The following is a 7881-nucleotide window of genomic DNA, read 5'->3' as shown; positions in this document are numbered from 1 at the left end:
GGTTGTTCTTCCCCAGATATTCCAATATATTAACAATTTGTCTTACATTACTTTTCATTTGTCTCCCCTGTATAAAACCGGATTGATCATTATGAATCGTTTGTTGTATAATTGACATCAACCTATTTGCTAATATTTTAGCAAAAATTTTATAATCTGTTTTAAGTAATGAAATAGGTCTATAGTTTTTGGGCTGGGTGTGGTCCTGATCTTCTTTTGGAATCAGGGAAATAAAGGCTGTTCTCCAAGATGGCGGTACTCTTCCTTCCATTTGAATTTTGTTAAATAATTCCTTAAGAGGATCTACCATTTCTAATTGTAACTTTTTATAATAAACCACTGTCAATCCATCTGTACCTGGGGCCTTCCCAATTTTTAATTGCTTAATTGCCAGGAGAATTTCCTCTGTAGTTACAAGTTGATTCAATCTTTCCCTTTGCTCATCTGTAACTATAGGTATTTTCTCTTTCTCCAAATATCTATCTATATCTAAACCTTGTATTTTATCACCAGCGTACAGTCTCGTATAAAATTCTAAAAACGCCTTTTTAATTGTATCCTGTTGATAGGCTTCTTTACCTTTGTATTCTACTTTCTCTATAGTACGAGATTTTTGTTTTTTCCTTAATATGTATGCTAGCCATCTACCTGGTTTATTTGCATTGCAAAAAGTATTATGTTTAGCGTATATCAGATTTGTGGCTACTTGGTCTGACATCAACATATTGAACTGTCCTCACAGTAAAGTAATTGCTTCTCTTATCTTCTTATCGTCTGGATTAGATATTAACGCCTGCTCCTTTTTTATTTCTTCTTCTAATTCCCTTTGTTTTTCCCCCTGTCTACACCTATATAAATTATTCAGATTTATTAAGACACCTCTCATGTAAGCTTTGCTTGCATCCCAAAACATTTCCATCGATGTCCCCTTATGCATGTTAAAAGCAAAATATTCTTTCAGTAGTTTTTTACATTCTATAACATTTCTCTCATATCTAAATAAATTTTCATTTAACCTCCAAGATCTCCTAGATCTCTCTCTGTTGTGGCCCAGCAGGAGCCATTGGAGCTGCCACCAGACTCCGAGAGCGAGGGTCCCTATGAGTCGGCTCTGGAGGACCCAGGGCAGGGTTCTGACTCTGAGCAGGGATCGGAGAGTCTGGTCGGCCACCAGGAGGCACCTGAGGCATGGAGCAGCAGTGAGAGCCAAAAGAGGGGGGCTCCAGATGTCATGCTTTGGAGCAGTGGGGAGGGACAGTGACTCAGAAATAAGCAGGGAGTTCCTAGATGCCCGTTATCACCGCACCCACAGGCGCAAGGAGCCTGTAATTGCTCTCAGCTGCTGATAAGTAGACTCCCCTTCAGGCTATAAAAGGATTGATTGTGCATACGCCCTTTGCAGAAGTCAACAAAGGAATTATTTGGAAAGTTCTGTCTTGGAAGCTTAGCATGCTGGACAGCTGCTATCATGCCTCTGTGTCGGAGAGTTTTGAGAGCCTTGTCGTGGTGGATTGCTGCCAAGGTTCTGTCTGTCTGTCTGTGCAATAAATCCTGTTGATGTAGTTTTGGTTCGGAGTGTGTTCTGTGTTGGCGAGGGAAGAAGCGGGGTCAGAACCCCTCTCTATATTCCAATTCCATCCAAACCGGATTATGATCTGTTGGGGTTCTCGAGCATATCTTCGTCTTCTTCACCATAGAAAATAAATCATTTGTAATTAATATAAAGTCAATTCTGGAAAAGGATTGATGCCTATCGGAGAAAAATGTGAAGTCCCGTTCTTTAACTAATATCTCTCAGTTCCATATCATCCATCAACTCAAAAAAGGATTTAGGCAATCTTGTTCATGTTTGACTATTTTGCAGGAGTCTCTTCTTGTCTTTGATGGTGTCCAGTACTCCGTTCCAGTCACCCAATAGTATACACGATCTATAATCCCATTGTATTAATTTAGTATGAAGCAACTTATACAATTTTTCTTGTTGTTGGTTGGGAGCATATACTCCTGCTAAGAGTATTTTCTTTCCTTCTATTAATAATTCAATTGCAATATATCTTCCTTGAGGATCTGCTTCAATTAATTCAGCCTTTAAATCTTTTCTTAAATATATAACTCTACCATTTTTCTTCTCTGGAGCAGATGCTACAAAGTATGATCCCAATCTTGCGTTCATCAAGTACTTCTGATCCTGTATTCTAATATGAGTTTCTTGCAGGCAAATTATATCATTTTTAAATTGTTTCAAGTAGTGAAATATTTTTCCCTTTTTTGTGGTGAATTTAAACCATTAACATTCCAGGTTAGAAATTTAATTGTCATCTTCAGCTCCCTGAAGCTTTCTAAGAGCTGCCTGGAAATCTTGCTGGGATTTCACCTTCGGCCTTGCTCCCCCCACAGCTTCTGTGTTCGTGTTTGTAATTTCTTGGATTATTGTCTGGGTTTGCTGCATTTTTAATTCTTGCTCTTTGCCTTTAGTGACTGCTCGAGTTTGTCTTTGTTCCATAATTTCTTCTGTCTCCTTAGGTAAATCCAGAGCTTGAGCAGCTCCCCCTTGTACCTGAATATCTTGTTGTCTGTTCTCGCCTGCTTCTTTTCTTCCTTTAGGTCCTGGGGATGGGAGGCATCCAGCCTTTAACACATTGCTATAAAAATCTCTTGCTTTCCAAACTGTGTTAAGACGATATCTTTGTCCTTGATAATTCAACACCAATCCGACTGGGGCCTCCCATCTAAATTGAATCTGGTGACTTTTAAGTTCATCCACTAAAAATGCATAATCCTTTCTGGATCTCAACATTTTTGGGGGGATTTCCTTCAATACTACCACATCTTGTCCTGGCACTTGTAACTTATTTTTGTAAGTTACTTGCAGTATTTCATTCCTGGTTTTCCTGGTGACAAAATAAATTACAATATCTCTTGGTAGTTGTCTCTGTCTGGCAATCCATGAATTAACACGGTAAATTTTATCGATCTGCCAGGCACACTCCACCTTTGGTTCACCAGTTCATTGAGCGAAAGCTTTGGCAAAAATATCTCGCAGATCTTCCTGGTTCTGTTCTTTCAAACCTCTTATTCTTAAAGCAAATTCCATTGTTCTATATTGTATCATTGTTACTTCTGCCTCTGATTTATCAATTTTGCTTTGTGCCTCCTCAACTTTATTCTCCAACTTAATGTTAGACTGATTAATTTCTTCCACCTTCTCATCCAGAGATGTTACATAACCAAGTAAGCCTTTAAATGCATCTACTATGTCTTCCCTAATCTGTTGATTACGGGTTTGAATTAAGTCCTTGAATTAAGGGTAATAAAGATTGTAATTTTTGTGTCTGGGCTGGGGAACTTCCAGCACTCTTGGAAACGTTTAATTTTGCTTGTTTTGAAGCCATTTCGAAATATTCAAACAAACTTTTCAGCGGCCAGTTTATTAAGTCCAAAAAGTTCACCTATTCCCCCAGGTTTGTTAACCAATACTGTTTTCTTTGATCTTAAACTCTTGAGTCTTTTAACATCGTTAACAGACAGTTAACAAATGCTGTCCCTTTTAAGTTTCACTTTCGACACACCCTTTGTTATTCAATTGCCATCTTTGAGTCCTTTTGTCTTCATAGAGGGAAGTATGTTACATCGGAATTAAAGTTTGTACTTACAATTATCTTCACTCCTGTTTTGCTCTGCCTGTGTATCTTTCAAATATAAAATTAAACATTGGCAGCAAGAGTGGTCGTGACGTTTCATTTCTGCAAAAGCAGAAGCGTCCCAGATGAGGAGCTATGTCGGGCTTCTGGGGAGCTCTCACCCTTCATACCCCAGGATGTCTCCTGGGGATCCCGGGGAGCTGTGCCCTTGCCCATCTGCTCACCCTTTTACTGAGGGGGGAGTTTTCAAACTGCTAGACAGCTGATTTACACTGTTTTAGCAGTTTATTACTCAATCACGGGGCTGGTGTTCCCTAGGGAGCGTCTTCCAATGCCGATGGTGCCACCAGAAGCCCCTCTACGGGGCATCTTCCATTAGGCCTCTCTTGGAAGAACTCCCATCTGTCCTCCTTCCCATGTGGGTCCCTCCTTTTCTACCCACTGCTGGGAGTGATGGGCCCTGGAGTCCCTCCTGACGGCTTTCCTTCCTCCACCCCGCAGTCCATTTCCTGTACCAGCAAAAGAACGAGTGGGTGTGGTTCCTGCTCAGGCACATCTACAACCGGCAGGAGATTGCCCGCTTTGACAGCGACCTCGGGGAGTTTGAGGCCATCACGGAGTCTGCCGGCACAACTACGAGGATCTCCAGGGTGGCTCTGTGGTTGGATGGAGCAGTGAGTCCAGGGAGGGAGGAGTTTGGGGAAGGGATGCTGGAACCCCCTTTTCCTTTCCTTCCCATTATTGAGACTCTCCCAGGTGAAGGTTTCCTCCTTAGTTATTCTCCTCCTCCCTCAACTTCTTCCTCTGACCCTCATTCCCAGAACTCTCCCTTTTCCTCCCAAGACCCCAAATCTTCTGCCCAGAACCTGGGATCTCTTGGATCTCTCCAAGAGATAAAATCAGAGGTGGGTTCCGCCTGGTATCCATTGGCACAGGAGTACCGGGAGCGGAAATCGGCCATACGTTTGTGTACCCATAGCACGGTGGCGTGGCCATGCCCCCATACTGGTACGGTCCCCTGGCCGGCCCCCGTTTGCATGGCACTTCTCAAAGAGAAGGAAGTGAGTGTGGGGCTTCTTCAGAGGACCCAAGGCAAGAGCAGCATTGAAGCCCTCTCTGAAGCAGCTGGAAAAGGTACGAGTTGGTCGGGGGGGGGATTCAAACGTCATCCTCCTGGTGCGGTGCGGGGCTTTGGGCAAAGACTGGAGGGAAGGGCCCTGGCTCGTTCATGCTCTCTCCCTTCCTAGTGTAGTTTGATTCGGGCAGAAGCTCATTTTGCAAGCCTGCAGTCAGTGAAGCTGGGTGCCGGTGAGGGCTGGCTTTTTCCATAGCTTTATCCAGCTGTGTAGGGGGTGGAGAAATGGACGGGCCTGGGAGGAAGTCATTCCCCCTCCCTTGACAGCTGAATAAAACTATGCAAAAATAAAGATAGGGGGTGGGAGGAAAGAGATATCCAACTTGTGTGTGCGTGTGTGTGTGTTTGAAAAAGAGAGGGGGGGAGGGAGGGAAGGGGGTAGGAGAGAGATAGCCAATCCAATGTGTGTGTGTGTGTGTGTGTGTGTTTGAGAAAGAGAGAGAGAGGGAGGGACAGAGGGAGGGAGAGAGAGAGAGAGACAGAAAGAGACTTACTTTTTAGCCAAGATTCAGCAAAAGAGAAAAACAACTGCTATCACTTTAAATCGGAACTGAGCATGCCTGTCTGTGGAATTCTGGGAGTTGAAATTCACAATGCTGCAAACGTTAAATTGAAGCTTTAAATTGAAAAGCTACTCGGAAGGGTTTGGATGATTCCCTGCTTGTGAATGGAGGTAAACTTTCTCTAATGAGATAATTATCTCATTATCTCTATCTGGCAGGAATGTGGAAAGAGCCTCGGACAGGTTCCTTTGTTAGCAGAAAGAAAGAAAAACAGCACAGCAATTTAGGGCTAGAAGGCTACTCAGAGGTCATCTAGTCCAGCCCCCTGCTTCAGCAGGAAATTGTCTGGATTATTTTGGTGCCTCTAACAGGAAGGAAAATTGCCAGAAAGGAGAAGGAGTTTACTAGGACAAGGCTGCCATGCAGAGGAAGGCAGAGATAGTCCTTGACTTATGACTACAATTGAGCCCAAAATTTTGATTGCTAAGCAAGAGCGTTGTTAAGTGAGCTTCACCACATTTTATCCAATCCATGACGTCTCCTGGTGAGTGACATCAAGTTTACCATGCCCACCCAATCACATGACTGCCAAGCCACACCCACAAAATAGGCCACGCCCACAGAATAGGTAGTGAAAATTTTTGAAACCCACCCCTAGATAAAATGTATTTGTTCATCAACTTTAAAAACTCCCAGATGGATCCTAGGCAGCAATACAGATAGAACATCAAACCACAAGAACAGTCTGTATTAAGATTTCAAAGGCAAGGATAATTCAAATTCAGTGCTAAAGATTACTTAAAAGATGAATTAATTAACTAAAACATTAATTGAAAAGGGGATTCGGGGCTCTGACCAGCCCCAGGACTGCCTCCTCCATTCTGCCCCCCAAGCAAAGCCCCATTGGGAGCCCTTTCCAGAAGGCCAGTAAGGGAGGGGGCTCCCTCCCCACTCTGGGGCCTTTTGAGATTTTAGGATTTTTAAAAAATGAATGTTGAAAGGGAATCAGTGAAAGCGAATTGTTGTGTCCTTTCTCTCCAGATTTCAGTTCTTTTTATTCTTTATTCTGAGTCATTTCCATTCCGGCATCTTTTAAATCCAATAAATAAGTAGGTAAGTAAGTAAAATAAATCTATATAAATAAAAATGTAATGTTTGTTTGTTCATAATCTCAAATCTCCGAAAGTTCTTCACCGATTGCTTTGAAATTTTGACACAACATTGCATTCGAATACGCACATGTTTTTATATACATATATTATATAGATGTCACACCTGTGACAGGTAAAAACATGCTTTTTTGTAAAAACATGCTGTCAGGCCTGTAGTTATATTCTTTTTAGGATCTTTGGCCTGCCACACTTTCTTATAATTTTATATGCTGTTTCACTAGTGTAGTAGTTGGGAGGGGAGAATAGAAAGGAGTAGAATTGTGGAATGTATGCTGTCATTCTTTTATAGAAGCTCAAGGTCATCTTTTGTCTCCGCACCTCGACACCTGGCCGGAAGAAGATGGGTGTACATGCCAGCGTGGAAGATGATGATTGGAACATGTGATGGATTTGTGGGTGTGGGGATAGATCATGAACTTTCAACTGGGTGGAATTCCAGGATGCAAATCAGAGTTGGAATTTTTCCATAGAGGTGCTAACTTGCTGGTAGAATAAATTGGACCTTTAAGGATGTTTTGCCTTGGACAATGATTTATTTCTGCATGGCATTTAGAACCCTAACACATGCTTTTTTGAAAACCAGCGCCATCTGTTGGACATAAAAGCAACACACGCTATACTAAATATTTCACGATTCCATTTCAATGTTGGCGATTGCATTGTTATATTGAATTTTCATAGATTTCTATCTATTTTCATTTTAATTATTTTGTGTGACATTGCGTTGGAATTGAGCCGTGTCGTTTACCACAGCGTTCATTTCGTGAGTATAGTATATTCGGAACAGTTCCGCCTCTCTCCAGTTTCATCCCGACGGTCCCTTTATATGTGTGGCTGGGCCGCACCCTTTCCCTTTTCCGCCCCTCCTCCGAAGAGCTTCGGCCATTTCCACCAAGGGGAGCCAAAGCCCTTCGGCCTCCCCGTCCCCTCTCTCTCCACCCCTCCCGCCAGGCCTTTGCTGTCTGCGGCAAGGCGGCACCTGCGCCATCCCTCGGCTGCCTCCCCCTACCCTTAAGCTGGCCTCCCCCCACCCAGTCCAGCAGAGCTGCAGAGGAAGTGGAAGCGGAGCGTCTCCTCAGCCCGGCCGGCTGCGCATGCTCTCCATCACCCCCTCACAGCGAACCAGCTACAGCCTCGCCAAGGCAGCTCTGACGGGGCAGCGGCGGCGGTGTCAGCCTGAGGCGCAGCGAGGCTGGGGCGGTCACTGGGTACCCCATGAGGTGGTGGCTGCAGCGTCGTCGTTGTCTCTGGATGGGGCCGCAGCCGATGGGGGCTGCCTATAGTCCACGTCGCCAGGAGTGGCTCCTTCCTCCTCCTCCTCCTCCTCCTGCTTCTCAGGGGACGCCAGCCGCTTCCTCTTGCTGCCACCGCTGAGGGAAGCCGGATCGGGGGCGTCCTCCTCCTCCTCTCCCTCTCCTCCTCAGCCCGGC

Source organism: Natrix helvetica (genome assembly GCF_964273705.1).
Source record: "Natrix helvetica genome assembly, chromosome: 1".
NCBI lineage: Eukaryota > Metazoa > Chordata > Lepidosauria > Squamata > Natricidae > Natrix > Natrix helvetica.
Note: the sequence above shows the minus strand (reverse complement) of the source record.